The sequence below is a fragment of the Lolium rigidum genome, chromosome 1 (genome assembly GCF_022539505.1).
Source record: "Lolium rigidum isolate FL_2022 chromosome 1, APGP_CSIRO_Lrig_0.1, whole genome shotgun sequence".
Classification (NCBI taxonomy): domain Eukaryota; kingdom Viridiplantae; phylum Streptophyta; class Magnoliopsida; order Poales; family Poaceae; genus Lolium; species Lolium rigidum.
In genome coordinates this window covers 229838221-229855315 of record NC_061508.1, presented here as the reverse complement: position 1 = coordinate 229855315, position 17095 = coordinate 229838221, and positions in this window count along the sequence as shown.

Sequence of the window (17095 nt, the reverse complement as noted above, 5' to 3'; positions counted from 1 at the left end):
CCGATCGCGTGGAGCGGCCTCCTCCGTGTCCTTGCTACGAGAGCAGCTGCCCTCGTCTCCATCCTTGCCGGAGTGGTGCCCGGGTCCTGCCATGTTGATACCGAACGAGGATCCCGACGGCAACCTTCGGGGTAAGTGCACTCCACCATGTTAACGGCGGGGAAGGGGTGAGTGTCGACCTTCATGGCGTACTGGTTGAAAATCGGACGTCCTTGTTCTATCGCCATTTGGATCTGCCGACGCCACACCCTGCGGTCGTTGGTGGCATGGGAGAGCGAGTTATGCCATTTGCGGTATGGCTTTCCGTTCAGCTCTCGTACCATGGGGAATTTGAGGCCTTCGGGTATCTTCAATCGCTTCTCCTTGAGTAAGAGGTCGAAGATTTGCTCAGTTTTGGTCACGTCAAAATCAAACCCTGCGGGCGGACTCGGTGGCTTAACCCATTTGCGGGACACGGGGTTGCCCCCGAGTCCATTCAGCCACTGCTACCTCTTGATCTCCCGCAGAGCCTTCGTCTTCATCCGCCTCAACCAGGACTACCGCACACTTGAATTTGTCCTGGTACAAGTCCGGGTGGCGCTGTTCATATGCTGACAGTTTCTGAACCATGTGCGCCAGTGAAGGGTAGTCTACTTGGGAAGCCATATCCTTGATTTGTGAGGCAAGGCCCACCACTGCCAACTCGACTGCTTCTTTTTCAGTCACACGAGCCGAATAACATCGGTTCCTCAGATTTCCGAAGCGCTGGATGTATTCTGCCACGGTTTCTCCACGCTTCTGACGTATTTGAGCTAGATCGGCAATGCCGGCCTCGGAAGCTTTTGAGTGAAACTGCATGTGGAACTGTTCTTCCAACTGCTTCCAAGTCCGGATCGAGTCCGGTGGCAACGAAGTGTACCACCCGAAAGCCGATCCCGTGAGGGATCGTGCGAAGAACCTCACGCGTAGTGGATCCGACGCCGAGGCCGTTCCTAGCTGTGCCAAATATCGGCTCACATGCTCGATGGAGCTGGAACCATCTGATCCACCGAACTTGGAGAAGTCGGGGAGCCGATACTTGGGTGGTAGCGGGACCAACTCGTATTCATCGGGGTACGGCTTGGAATAGCCGATTGTCCTCCTTTTCGGCACCATGCCGAACCGGTCCCTCGGGATCGTGCCGATCCGATCCACGGTGCCGGGCTGTAGGAGTCGAACTCTGAAGATTCGCCGGGGTGGCGTACTTAGCCAGCCATGCTTGCTTTTCCAGCTCTGAGCCAACTGCAGGAGCTGAGCTCTGGAGGTTCGTCGGGGTGGCATATTTAGCTAGCCACGTCTGCTTCTCAAGATCTGTCGCTGACGTTCCTCCTGCTTTCCCAGAAGTCCCTGCTGTCGCGGCCTGGTTTGTGAGCGCCCAGTTACCGCAGTCTGGCACGTATGTGCACATGTACCCGTGAGGGATCTCCTTAGGCGCCTCATGCAAGAACTGGAAGTCACTAGGGTCACCACCGATCTTGTAGACGACGAATGCCGGTGAATTCCGCACTTCTGGTGCTGCCAACGCAAATGGCAGCGGTGGACGGGACTGGAGTGGCATCTCTCCTTGGTGTGTCCCGAGAGCTGGTCCCGACGGAGAGTACTGGTGCCTCATGATCTCCTGGATCACCCGAAGAGCGACACGCTCCAAAGTGTTCACCGAGGTTCTCGAGTGGCGGTGCAGCGAGTGAGCCACCATGTAGTTGATCTCCCGACGTAGGGACTCGGTGCGTTCTTCGACGGGGTAGAGAGGTCTATCCCATCGAGCGCACCATCAGGCGAGAACCCCTTCCACCTGATGCCATGTGAACGGGTTCTGTGAAAAGAGCCGATGAGGTCGGCTTCGAGGATTGCTTTGACCTCGTCATACTTCTTCTTGAGCTCGTCGGCCAGATCCTCGTACGTGACTGGAGTGCCATCCGCCATCTCAGATGTAGATGGCGATGTGGTTGATGTCGAAGATGGTCCCACCGGGCGTGCCAGAATGTGTTGCGGTCAGAAACCCACCGGCGAGCAACGACGGGTAACACAGTAGAGCCAGGAACAACTTAGGGCTGCGGCTGGCCCTGGTCCCTCCGAGCGACGACCCGCAAAGCCTCCGGTACGCACGTCCGATGCTGGTGCAAGGGCGTGCCACCTGACCTATACCTGGTCAGGAAGGTGATGGAGATGCCTCGCTTAGTTTCCTGCATGGCATACACGTAAACATTAAATACGAGCCTCGATCGGCTCTCGAGGTTATCCTGTGAATCGGCTCAAGGAGCCGATCCACCCATGATTCGTACGAGGTGCACGAATATATGGTGGTCCTCGCTTGATCAAGATAAAGCTAAAACGATCTACGACGATTTAGGGTTTTCACCGCATAATCGGATCATCCTACTCACGATTGGGCCTCGCGGCCGCGCACGGTGATCGTAAGCCGATCCTAGACAAGGCCTAAAAACCAACACGAGGTTGATCCCCGGTACATCCTGTCTAGGGCTAGCAAACTACACCCTACGCGTCGCTGGATCCTCCAACCCTTTGTGAGGCCTAACTATTGCAGATATTAAACTAATCCTTGAAGAACAAGGAGCAACCGTAACGGATCGGATCTACCAAATAATGATCAAGCGGGGTGCCGCCCCTACACCTAAGATAGGTGTAAGGGCGGCTAGATGTGTAAGGGTTGCACTACGACAGAGCATATGATACGAAGAACAATGCTAACCCTAACACATCTAAGATAACTACGTTGCTCGCCATCAAAAAGGCTTCAGTACGAGCAACGCATGAACAACGAAATAAGCTTATGCTGCCTAGATCGCAAGATGCGATCTAGGCAGCATGATGCTTACCGGAAGAAACCCTCGAGACGAAGGAGTTGGCGATGCGCCGAGATTGATTTGTGGTGAACGTTGGTTGTTGTTTATTTCATAAACCCTAGATACATATTTATAGTCCGGGGGACTTTCTAACGTGGGAATAATCCCCACCGTGCACGATACAAACTCTACCTAAACGACACGTATCCTACTATATTACAGATACACGGGCCAACTAGCCCAAACTTTGCATAACAGGCCGATTCACGTATTTCCTCCATGTATATTCTTCAAATCCATCTTGATCGCGGCCCACCTCTGACTCGGTCAAATTCTGGTGTGTTGCGGTCAGAAACCCACCGGCGAGCAACGACGAGCAACACAGTAGAGCCGGGAACAACTTAGGGCTGCGGCTGGCCCTGGTCCCTCCGAGCGACGGCCCGCAAAGCCTCTGGTACGCACGTCCGATGCTGGTGCAAGGGCGTGCCACCTGACCTATACCTGGTCAGGAAGGTGATGGAGATGCCTCGCTTAGTTTCCTGCATGGCATACACGTAAACATTAAATACGAGCCTCGATCGGCTCTCGGGTTATCCCGTGAATCGGCTCAAGGAGCCGATCCACCCATGATTCGTACGAGGTGCACGAATATATGGTGGTCCCGCTGATCAAGATAAAGCTAAAATGATCTACGACGATTTAGGGTTTTCACCGCATAATCGGATCATCCTACTCACGATTGGGCCTCGCGGCCGCGCACGGTGATCGTAAGCCGATCCTAGACAAGGCCTAAAAACCAACACGAGGTTGATCCCCGGAACATCCTGTCTAGGGCTAGCAAACTACACCCTACGCGTCGCTGGATCCTCCAACCCTTTGTAAGACCTAACTATTGCAGATATTAAACTAATCCTTGAAGAACAAGGAGCAACCGTAACGGATCGGATCTACTAAATAATGATCAAGCGGGGTGCCGCCCCTACACCTAAGATAGGTGTAAGGGCGGCTAGATGTATAAGGGTTGCAGTACGACGACATATGATACGAAGAACAATGCTAACCCTAACACATCTAAGATAACTACGTTGCTCGCCATCAAAAAGGCTTCAGTACGAGCAACGCATGAACAACGAAATAAGCTTGTGCTGCCTAGATCGCAAGATGCGATCTAGGCAGCATGATGCTTACCGGAAGAAACCCTCGAGACGAAGGAGTTGGCGATGCGCCGAGATTGATTTGTGGTGAACGTTGGTTGTTGTTTATTTCATAAACCCGAGATACATATTTATAGTCCAGGGGACTTTCTAACGTGGGAATAATTCCCACCGTGCACGAGACAAACTCTAACTAACCGACACGTATCCTACTATATTACAGATACACGGGCCAACTAGCCCAAACTTTGCATAACAGGCCGATTCACGTATTTCTTCCATGTATATTCTTTAAATCCATCTTGATCGCGGCCCACCTCTGACTTGGTCAACTTCTGGTGATAACACATGCCCCCCTGGTTTTGGTAATGATAATTTCAAAACCACTCTGCTTTTCCTTCGAAGGGTCATGTCGTGGCAGGTCAGAACCGTCGCAGTATTCTTCATCATGATGACTTGCCTTCTCAACTTCTCTGCACGATTTGACAATTTTGGCTCCACCTCCTCGGAAACTGCTCGAGCAATAAATCTCTATTCCATCCCCTTTTATTTACAGCATCGAGCAGTTCACCTCTTCATCCTTCTGCTCCAGACTAGCCGTCAGCCAAAAAACCCTCTCCTTCCATAGCCATGTCGTCCTCTTCCTCCTCTTCCGTTTCTCTCCAATCCTCTTCCTCAAGCGAGTCGATTCCAGGGCACAACCAGATGGAGGCATACAACCGGCACGCTCCCCAACATTGGGACGAGCGGGAGTGGGACTTCGATTTCGTGCCAGAGGGCGAGGACCTCGTCTGGTCAGATGGGGCCATGCCCCTAACTGACGGGGAGGATGACCTCCGATTCCTGATTGACGGAGCACTGGAGGCGGAGAGCGACGACGACGACCCTCCCTTCCGGGGTAAATTCACCTCCATCACCAAAGAAGAAGAGGATGACGAAGACGAAGACATCTCCTCCGACACGAAGAAGGAACAGGAGGACGACACCTCCTCCGACGAACCGCCGCCAAAGCGCATCCGTGGCTGGGCTTGGTCAGATGAGGACGACGACGATGACGAGGAAGAAGCCTCCGCTGAAGGTTACAGTAGCAGCAACGAGGAACTCGTCGACAGCAGCAATGACGGCAGCTACTCCAGCGACGGCGAAGACAGCAACAGCCCTTAGAGTAGGGACCTACTAGCATAGGATTAGCAGTAGTAATCTGTTCCTCTTTGTTGAACAATCGGCTTCTCTTTGTAAGAAATCTTATTATCAATGAAAAACTTCCATTGATTTTGCCGATGTCCTCTATGCTGATTTAGCCGATTTTTCCTCATCTGACTTTGTCGACTGTTAGCCTAATCAATGCTCAATGACTGATGGCAACGCATCGGTCTCTCACGATAATCTGCGAGACAGGCCAATTCAGTCATCCCTCCAAGTTAGCCAGCTCTGCAGATGACGATAGCACAGCCGATCGCAGTAGGCTGGCGATTTGGTCTTGAGCAGGCGTCTTTAAGAGAACCCTGGAACTGTCGCTGAATCAGCTTGGATGCTAAAACTGATAACTCTGTCATAAAAGCACCACTCTTCAGAACAGTTGCGATGTAGAGCCAGCCGATTCCAACCAAATCGGCTCTCCAGAGCAAAGATTTTTTAGGGCGAGGTACCCCCCGAGCCTTAATCAAGGCGAGAATACCGGCGAGGATGCACAGGTCGAACAAAAAGGTTCTGACCTCAGGTAATCTGGTAATCCGAGATAGCCACCATGAAGAGTCAGCCAAACTTGCCCCCATTGATCAGCTTTCTTCCACTGAACGCCGATGTTGTAGATGAAACACCACCAGCTTAATGAGAAAGCGGCTGCCTTGCATGCCAAACTGATGTTGCTGCTGAACTTGGCGCAAAGGGTTGTCGGCTCATTGCAGCCGAGGCTGCTCTCATTGTACATTCCCTTCAAGGAAACATAAGCTCTTGAAGCCGAACTGAAAACCATCTTGGCGCAAATCTGGGCCTTGAGCACATAGCCGGTAGGTCTTGTGTAATTGTACTAGAGTCGATGGCTGTGCATCGGCTTTGTTTATTAGTTCTAAAGTCGATGTCCTTGCATCGGCTGTATGTCATGAAATTTTTTTTTACTGGCCGATTTTTTCTATCGGCCCCCAATATTTCACTGCACACATGTTCACCTGCACATGTTCATCTGATTTAGGTGCCCCCCGAGCCGAATCTGTCAGGTGACTGCAGATATCGGCTCTGTAGTTTAGCCAAGGCACTGTATTTGCACGTCGGCTTCGGTAAGACCAATGTTGATTTTCCCTGACTCATCAGCCGACGCAAACTGCTGCCCAGTAGATCGACGTTGAATACAAGCAGAACATGTGGTGAGGATAATTTTGTCCGATTGCTGGAATCGGCCTCCATATTGATCGAAGCGCTCAATGAAGGTTTTGTGCTTTTCCTTCATATACCTTTGGGGGCCGATCCCAAGGATCGGCCTCGCCACATTTGCTCATCGGTTTGCTCTTGCTACACAGTCAGGCCAGTGGACAAGACCAGCCTAACCCTGCCCTTCGTCCCGTTGATGCGCTCGCAATCGTCCAAATTGGGTGCCTCGTGTAATCCTGGAGCACTAAACTCCGTCGGAAGGACGAGCACCATGTTTGTGCCAGCCGATGTCTCATCATCGGCTTTCCTTTACTTGGGGCGCCACACCATCTTTTGTGGTCGACCCTCTTCATCTAGGGTTCGCTGAATTTTCGCGGCCAGATCAGGCCGCGCCTTCCTTAGCGTGTGCAGGTATAACCTTTCGGCTTCCTCCAAGCCGCGCAATCGCTGAACCCTACGCTTTTGGGAACGGCTGAGTCCATCAGGGCACCACCTTGGCCGGTGGTACCTGTCTTCTTCTTGTTCTTCATCGTCTTCCGAATCCTCGAGATCTTCTACCCGAGGGGACTCAGCGTGTTTGCTTCGAGGTGGGAGAGGCCCTAGACGTTTGAACACGGACACGTTAGCTGCATCCTTCCTCTTCTGTCTACATTCTGGGCAGTTGCCGATTGTAGGCAATCGGCTCATTCCCGAATCCCAGCAGTGTCTGAAGAAAGGGCAGTCCCAGTGCCTATCTTCGTCGTCTTGCTCCCTCGATTCTTCCTTGGCACGGCGCTCGTACTCCTCCTCATTGCGATCATGCCGACGATGTCTCCTGGCGTCCCTAGCCAGACGGTCTCTATCATCATCGTTGCTGGATCGTCGGCGTTGGCTATATTGACTGACATACTTATTGAGGAGGTGATCAGAGAGAGGTTGCTGATATCTTATGTTCTTTATCTCTCCCTCTGTGACGTAGCGCTTGCCATCGTGACGGAGCCGATCGCGTGGAGCGGCCTCCTCTGTGTCCTTGCTACGAGAGCAGCTGCCCTCGTTTCCATCCTTGCCAGAGTGGTGCCCAGGTCCTACCATGTTGATGCTGAACGAGGATCCTGGCTGGCAACCTTCAGGGTAAGTGCACTCCACCATGTTAACGGCGGGGAAGGTGTGAGTGTCGACCTTCATGGCGTGCTTGGTTGAAAATCAGACGTCCTTGTTCTATCGCCATTTGGATCCGCTGACGCCACACCCTGCGGTCGTTAGTGGCATGGGAGAGCGAGTTATGCCATTTGCGGTATGGCTTTCCGTTCAGCTCTGTACCGTGGGGATTTTGAGGCCTTCGGGTATCTTCAACTGCTTCTCCTTGAGTAAGAGGTCGAAGATTTGCTCGGTTTTGGTCACGTCAAAATCAAACCCTGCGGGCGGACCTGGTGGCTTAACCCATTTGCAGGACACGGGGGTTGCCCCCCGAGTCCATTCAGCCACTGCTACCTCTTGATCTCCCGCAGAGCCTTCGTCTTCATCCGCCTCAACCAGGACTACCGCACGCTTGAATTTGTCCTGGTACAAGTCCGGGTGGCGCTGTTCATATGCTGACAGTTTCTGAACCATGTGCGCCAGTGAAGGGTAGTCTGCTTGGGAAGCCATATCCTTGATTTGTGAGGCAAGGCCCACCACTGCCAACTCGACTGCTTCCTTTTCAGTCACACGAGCCGAATAACATCGGTTCCTCAGATTTCTGAAGCGCTGGATGTATTCTTCCACGGTTTCTCCACGCTTCTGACGTATCTGTGCTAGATCGGCAAGGCCAGACTCGGAAGCTTCTGAGTGAAACTGTATGTGGAACTGTTCTTCCAACTGCTTCCAAGTCCGGATCGAGTCCGGTGGCAACGAAGTGTACCACCCGAAAGCCGATCCCGTGAGGGATTGTGCGAAGAACCTCACGCGTAGTGGATCCGACGCTGAGGCCGTTCCTAGCTGTGCCAAATATCGGCTCACATGCTCGATGGAGCTGGAACCATCTGATCCACTGAACTTGGAGAAGTCAGGGAGCCGATACTTGGGTGGTAGCGGGACCAACTCGTATTCATCGGGGTACGGCTTGGAATAGCCGATTGTCCTCCTTTTCGGCACCATGCCGAGCTGGTCCCTCGAGGATCGTGCCGATCTGATCCACGGTACTGGGCTGCGGGAGTCGAACTACGAAGATTCGCCGGGGTGGCGTACTTAGCCAGCCATGCTTGCTTTTCCAGCTACGAGCCAAGCTGCGGGAGCTGAGCTCTGGAGGTTCGTCGGGGGTGGCATATTTAGCTAGCCACGTCTGCTTCTCAAGGTCTGTCGCTGACGTTCCTCCTACTTTCCCAGAAGTCCCTGCTGTCGCGGCCTGGTTGGTGAGCGCCCAGTTACCGCAGGCTGGCACGTATGTGCACATGTACCCGTGAGGGATCTCCTTAGGCGCCTCATGCAAGAACTGGCAGTCGCTAGGGTCACCACCGATCTTGTAGACGACGAATGCCGGTGAATTCGGCACTTCTGGTGCTGCCAACGCAAATGGCAGCGGTGGACGGGACTGGAGTGACACCTCTCCTTGGTGTGTCCCGAGAGCTGGTCCTGACGGAGAGTACTGGTGCCTCATGATCTCCTGGATCACCCGGAGAGCGACACGCTCCAAAGTGTTCACCAGGTTCTCAGAGTGGCGGTGCAGCGAGTGAGCCACCATGTAGTTGATCTCCTGACATAGGGACCTGGTGCGTTCTTCTGACGGGGCAGACAGGTCTATCCCATAGAGCGCACCATCAGGCGAGAACCCCTTCCACCTGATGCCATGTGAACGGGTTCTGTGAAAAGAGCCGATGAGGTCGGCTTCGAGGATCGTTTTGACCTCGTCGTACTTCTTCTTGAGCTCATCGGTCAGATCCTCGTACGTGACTGGGGTGCCGTCCGCCATCTCAGATGTAGATGGCGATGTGGTTGATGTCGAAGCTTGTCCCACCGGGCGTGCCAGAATGTGTTGCGGTCAGAAACCCACCGGCGAGCAACGACGGGCAACACAGTAGAGCCGGGAACAACTTAGGGCTGCGGCTGGCCCTAGTCCCTCCGAGCGACGGCCCGCAAAGCCTCTGGTACGCACGTCCGATGCTGGTGCAAGGGCGTGCCACCTGACCTATACCTGGTCAGGAAGGTGATGGAGATGCCTCGCTTAGTTTCCTGCATGGCATACACGTAAACATTAAATACGAGCCTCGATCGGCTCTCAGGTTATCCTGTGAATCGGCTCAAGGAGCCGATCCACCCATGATTCGTACGAGGTGCACGAATATATGGTGGTCCTGCTTGATCAAGATAAAGCTAAAACGATCTACGACGATTTAGGGTTTTCACCGCATAATCGGATCATCCTACTCACGATTGGGCCTCGCGGCCGCGCACGGTGATCGTAAGCCGATCCTAGACAAGGCCTAAAAACCAACACGAGGTTGATCCCCGGAACATCCTGTCTAGGGCTAGCAAACTACACCCTACGCGTCGCTGGATCCTCCAACCCTTTGTAAGGCCTAACTATTGCAGATATTAAACTAATCCTTGAAGAACAGGGAGCAACCGTAACGGATCGGATCTACTAAATAATGATCAAGCGGGGTGCCGCCCCTACACCTAAGATAGGTGTAAGGGCGGCTAGATGTATAAGGGTTGCAGTACGACAACATATGATATGAAGAACAATGCTAACCCTAACACATCTAAGATAACTACGTTGCTCGCCATCAAAAAGGCTTCAGTACGAGCAACGCATGAACAACGAAATAAGCTTGTGTTGCCTAGATCGCAAGATGCGATCTAGGCAGCATGATGCTTACCGGAAGAAACCCTCGAGACGAAGGAGTTGGCGATGCGCCGAGATTGATTTGTGGTGAACGTTGGTTGTTGTTTATTTCATAAACCCGAGATACATATTTATAGTCCAGGGGACTTTCTAACGTGGGAATAATTCCCACCGTGCACGAGACAAATTCTAACTAACCGACACGTATCCTACTATATTACAGATACACGGGACAACTAGCCCAAACTTTGCATAACAGGCCGATTCACGTATTTCTTCCATGTATATTCTTTAAATCCATCTTGATCGCGGTCCACCTCTGACTTGGCCAACTTCTGGTGATAACACATGGCACTAGAAGGAGGGCACCTCTGACTTTTGTTGCAACCCCAAACTTTAAGGAATGATAGCTTAGGTTTCTTCCCAAACCATAATTCATACGGTGTCGTTTCAACAGATTTAGATGGTGCCCTATGTAAAGTGAATGCGGTTGTCTCTAATGCATAACCCCAAAACGATAATGGTAAATCAATAAGAGACATCATAGAACGAACCATATCCAAGAGAGTTCGATTACGATGTTCGGACACACCATTGCGCTGTGGTGTTCCCGGCTGTGTCAACTGTGAAAGTATTCCGCATTTCTTTAAATGCATGCCAAACTCATAACTCAGATATTCGCCTTCGCGATCAGAACGCAGAAACTTAATCTTCTTGTTATGTTGATTTTCTACTTCACTTTGGAATTCCTTAAACTTCTCGAAAGTTTCGGACTTATGTTTCATGAAGTAAATATACCCATATCTACTCAGATCATTCGTGAAGGTTACAACCTAACGATAACCACTACACGATGGTACACTCATTGGTCCACACACATCGGTATGTATGATTTCCAATAAGTCTGTAGCTCGCTCCATTGTACCAGAGAATGGAGTCCTAGTCATTTTTCCCATTAGACATGCTTCGCATCTATCAAGTGACTCAAAGTCAAGTGACTCAAGAAGTCCATCGGAATGGAGTTTGTTCATGCGCTTCACTCCAATATGACCAAGACGACAATGCCACATATAAGTAGAATTATCATTCAATTGAATTCTCTTAGCATAAATGTTATGAACATGTGTATCACTACTATCGAGATTTAACAAGAATAAACCATTCATCTCAGGCGCATGACCATAAAAGATATTATTCATATAAATAGAACAACCAGTATTCTCTGACTTAAATGAATAACCGTCTTGCATTAAACAAGATCCAGATATAATGTTCATGCTCAACGCAGGCACCAAATAACAATTATTGAGGCTTAAAATTAATCCCGAAGGTAGATGGAGAGGGAGCGTGCCGACAGCGATCACATCGACCTTGGATCCATTTCCAACGCGCATCGTCACCTCGTCCCTCGCTAGGATTCGTTTATTCCGTAGTTCCTGTTTCGAGTTACAAATGTGAGCAACCGAACCAGTATCAAATACCCAGGCACTACTACGAGAACCAATAAGATAGACATCTATAACATGTATATCAAATATACCTGTCTTTTTCTTGACAAGGTGATACGTCTCAAACGTATCTATAATTTCTTATGTTCCATGCTAGTTTTATGACAATACCTACATGTTTTATTCATACTTTATATCATTTTGATGCATTTTCCGGCACTAAACTATTCACAAGATGTCGAAGCACCCGTTCCTGTTTTCTGCTGTTTTTGGTTTCAGAAATTCTACACATGAAATATTCTCGGGACGAAACAAAAGCCAAACCTCCTATTTTTCCGAGGGACACACGGAGCCAGAAGGGCAAGCCAGGGGGAGGCCCACGACCTCCACACCATAGGCTAGGGCGACCAAGAAGGGGGGCACGCCGCCCTATGGAGTGGGCCCCTCGGGACTCCACCGACATCACCCCTTCGCCTATATATTCTTCCGTCTCCGAAAACCCTAAAACAATCGACGATATTCCACGATGAGTTCCGTAGCCGCCGCCATCGCGAAGACAAGTTTCGGGGGACAGAATCTCTGTTCCGGCATGCTGCCGGGACGGGGAATTGCCCCCGGAGTCATCTCCATCGACACCACCGCCATCTTCATCACCATTGCTGTCTCCCATGATGAGGAGGGAGTATTTCTCCCCCGAGGCTGAGGGCTCTACCGGTAGCTATGTGGTTCATCTCTCTCTCCCATGGTGTGATCTTTATGTGATCATGAGCTTTGTATCACTATTAATCTATGTGCTACTCTAGTGATGTTATTAAAGTAGTCTATTCCTCCTCCATGATGTAAAGTTGACAGTGTGTGCATCATGTAGTACTTGGCGTAGGTTATGATTGTAATCTCTTGTAGATTATGAAGTTAACTATTACTATGATAGTATTGATGTGATCTATTCCCCCTTTCATATCTATTGGTGACAGTGTGTATGCTATGTTAGTACTCGGTCTAAATTGCAACGGTCTATTATGCACTCTAGAGGTTACTTTAATATGAACTCCGAACGTTGTGGAGCTTGTTTACTACGGCTTGAGGTGTGCTTTGTAGCCCTACACAATGAATGGTGTTTGTTATCCAACAAGAGAGTGTTTAAGAGTAGCATTTATTTATTCAGTTATGTGATCATTGATGAGAGTGTCCACTAGTGAAAGTATGATCCCTAGGCCTTGTATCTAAGCATTGAAACACCGTTTCCAACAAGTTCTGCTACATGTTTGTTTGCTGCCATTTTATTTCAGATTGCAATTACTACTTACAATCATCCATATTACTTGTATTTCACTATCTCTTCGCCGAACTAGTGCACCTATACATCTGACAAGTGTATTAGGTGTGTTGGGGACACAAGAGACTTGTTGTATCTTAATTGCAGGGTTGCTTGAGAGGGATATCTTTGACCTCTACCTCACTGAGTTCGATAAACCTTGGGTGATTTACTTAAGGGAAACTTGCTGCTGTTCTACAAACCTCTTCTCTTGGAGGTCCAACACTGTCTACAGGAATAGAAACGTGCGTAGACATCAAGCTATTTTCTGACGCCGTTGCCGGGGAGGTAAGGTAAAAGGTATTCACATCCTCCGACTACTAAGCTATTTCCTAGCACTGTTGCCGGTGTGTGAGTGCTCGAAGCTATTTCCTTTAGATTCTGCAATTATATCTTTTTGTTTCTTGTTTTTATTTTCACTAGTTAGGCATAATGGAAAAAAACAAAAAATAGTGACTTTTTAATATTTTTCCTGAGCTAAGACATGAATGGTTTGATGCGAAAATTTAAAAACATATGGAACCTTATTTGCATAGTAGGAATGTTATTAGTATGAACGCAATTACTGCTAATGCTATGGAAAAGTCTAAGCTTGGGGAAGCTAGTTCTTATGATCTTTTTAGCTTCCCAGCTTTAGGGGAGAAAATTTGCTCTGATAATACTTTATCTTCCATATGCGATAAATCTAATGATGCTTGTGATATTTTAAATCCACCTGCTGTCGAGGGTACTCCTCGGCAATGCCCTCCGATTGGGGCTTAGGGTTGATGGAATCCTGTAGGCTGACACGAGACATCGGTTCACAGACAAGCGGGGAGAGCAATTTACCCAGGTTCGGGGCCCTCGATGAGGTAAAACCCTTACGTCCTGCCTGTCTAATCTTGATTATGAAAACTAGTCATCAACCCGTGCGGAACCGCACGGGTTACATGCTTTTTTTATAGCATAACTAAAATAATTTTAATATTTTTTAAAAAAATTGTAGTTTAAGACATTACTTATATATATCTATAGGGAAAAATTATATCAGAAGTCGAAACTATAAGCCTAATTCCCATGTATTCTACAGAACATATTCTAGTATATTATATACTTCAAGCCTTCATATTTCCATGTTAATTATGCTATATCATTTGCTACTAATATAAGTCATTTTACAATGTCTACGTACCTTTTAATCAACTTTAATATCATACTGATCCTCATATTTTTCTAGATCCGTATGCATCTAGACTCGTTTTATCGTATACATTACCAGTATAACATATGTAAAGACCCATGAAAGAATGGGCATGGAAAGTAATCTTATGTTCTTTGGCTAACGTGACAATTGCAACATTAGTGAATGTTAATTTACATACATGCACTGGACGGTTAGTTCAGTTGTGCAATCAACAGAGTTATGATGAGATAATGTGGAATTTCCTGCACGAAACATGCTAAGAGATACCAAAAAAAAAACCTTAAAAGATTGCAATAAACTATACATAATAATTTCTGATGTAATTTTTAAATACAATAGGTTACTGATTTTTATTGTGCAAGAAATTAATGTTCGCTTAGAAATTTTATGTCCAGATACATAAATTGTTTGACAAATCTCAGGAAACCTTTATGGGATGGAGGGCGTGCAATTAAATACAAAATTTTCACAAAAGATAGAAAACATCCCTTGTAAAGAAAAGAAGTGATTTGCTTGTGTGAATGGTCGTACTGTCAATGTTTGCTTACATTTTCTATGATAGTGTAAAAAAAAAAATTTGCATTGTAGATTTCACAAATAATTTATGAGAATTTTGTATGGTGACAATACTAACTCACTTGGTTGGGGAGGGGTTATGCATCCCCAATTATTAAGTTCAAGTACTAACATATGTAAATTTGTATTCCTATATAGTTACAATATAGGACTCTAGCCTAGAAATGCAGTCTAAAATAGAACTTGTGAGGTGCAAGGGTCTTTAAATTATCTTGATGTTTACATGCGACCTCTATCAAGTTCTCCACACCATGTCAGCCATTCTTTGTAACCTATAAAGATCGTTGATACTTGAATTTATTTATCTAAATATGTCGACATGAGGACAGACATAAAAACAATTTCAGTATTATAGCCATTCACGTACCTAGATTTATACAAAATGAGTTCTGATGTGAAGTTACCTAATACTCCCGATGAGTACTGAGTGGGAGCTTGTGGCGTGTAGGCTTGTGGCAGTACGGAAAAAACAGAGGTGAGGAACATTGTCAGTCACCCAAAAATAACTGATAGCCAGAACCGATCCTTGTAAATATAAGAATGTGGCCATATTTTTACTAAGCACTTTTTTTTGCATAAATGAAGAGCAAATTGTATCCCACAACCTAGAAAAGGTTCCAATAGGATTTAGGATACTAAATTAATTAGATGATAGGGTTAAGAAAGCTAATCTTGGAAAATCAAATATGAACCTGAACCGGTAACATTGAGTGAGTTCGTCTTATTTTTTGTTTGCATACCCCCAAACCTACAGTGCTACATATCCAGACTAACTCCAGTGTCCTTTTCTTTAGAAGTAAAAGAGATAGTTAAGTACTGCAAATACCATATCAAACAACATATACTTGCTGGAACTAAAAAAATTGATGCGTAGATGAGATTAAACAGATATGAGATGCCTAAATAATATTGAGGTCAACCTTTTTGTGAAACATGTGATAATCTTAATAAGCATAATAATTAAAAAGCTAGATGTTCTTTGCACATGAATCATAGATTCAGTCGCCTTCAACCACAGAGGCCACCACCTAGTGGGATTATATAGAGTTAATTGGTTAGATAAAATCAAGCGTGACCAATCTGCTGAATCAATAGATATGTCCAAGACTCTTTATCATTGCTGCAAAAAGCTGAAAAATACCATAAAGGATCTAACTGAGAGATGAGAGCATGTTACCTACTGCCAAACACCGTGACTGCACTTCCAGATGGAGCACACATTAGCTGCTGCTGCTGCCAAGGAGACGCACGACCTACATGACACAGACATGCCTCGGTCAGGCAGCGATGGCTTCTACATCTGGCACAAACACCAGATCTTGAAAAAGAGGAAAAATTAGACGGGACACATAACCACATGTGAGCATGCAGACCTGAAAAATCAATCAGCGAGGTATCAATCGTGAGTGAAAAGAGCTGAAGACAATCCACATATCTGATCAGCTTATGGATCAAGAAAATTGCATTGCTGTGCATCAGCCGGATTGTTTGCAGATCGATCGAGTGCCCTTGGCCGCTGCTGCCGGCCTGCCGCTCGCATGTGACTACAGGAAACGCCGGAAGCTATTCCCATACATCTTCACTCGGTGTTACAAAATTAATTGGAGGACACATGTAGCCCGGCGAACGGTTTGTTCATTGAAAAAGGATGTCAGATTTACTCGCATCAAGATCAGAAAGGATGATAGGAAAAGAGGTGTCACGTTCCAAGACGTCACCTGTCCTGCGGGGGTGCATGGAGAAGTCAGGTTTCATCCAACGGTTTAAGATGGATCATCGGTTAATCAATGGATGAAATTTGTTAATCTATAGGATTAACGTGGTGTCTCCAAGGGAGTCTCCAATTAGTAAATATAAGATATTGGGTTACAATGAGGTGCCAAAAGGTTTGGCTGAGATCTCGTCGAGAGGTTAAGTATTGCGGCGATCTAGCTCTAGACTTCTGGTGGCTAAGATTGCTATGATTGATCGTGTCCCTCGGCAGCCCCTCTCCTGGCCTTTATATAGGAGGCCAGGTCTCAAGAGGTCTAACCGTGTACGACTAGATTTACAGTAGTTCTAAATCTAAACTTTCCGTGTTCGGCTCCTTCCTTGTCTTGCCCGCCAAGGAACCTTCTGGTGCGCCATCCAAGTGACCCGCCTTGCCTTCAAGTGCCTTCATGGGCCTCCAACTAGGTTGTACAGGATAGGGCAATGTCGGTTACCCGAAGGGTAATGCCCATGTCAGTAGCCCCCAAGTGTCTAGCCAAAAATAGTTCGGGTAGGGACTAAAGCATGCCTCCTCTTAACGTTCTTCTCCTTGATTGTTCTTGTTCATCTTCAATCAGCATCATCTTCTTCTGTCGGGTGCGCATCAGCGCTCCCGATGGGAGTAGCCCCCAAGTCTAGGTACGGATGCTTGCAATCCGTGCGTAGACTCAAGTTGTAC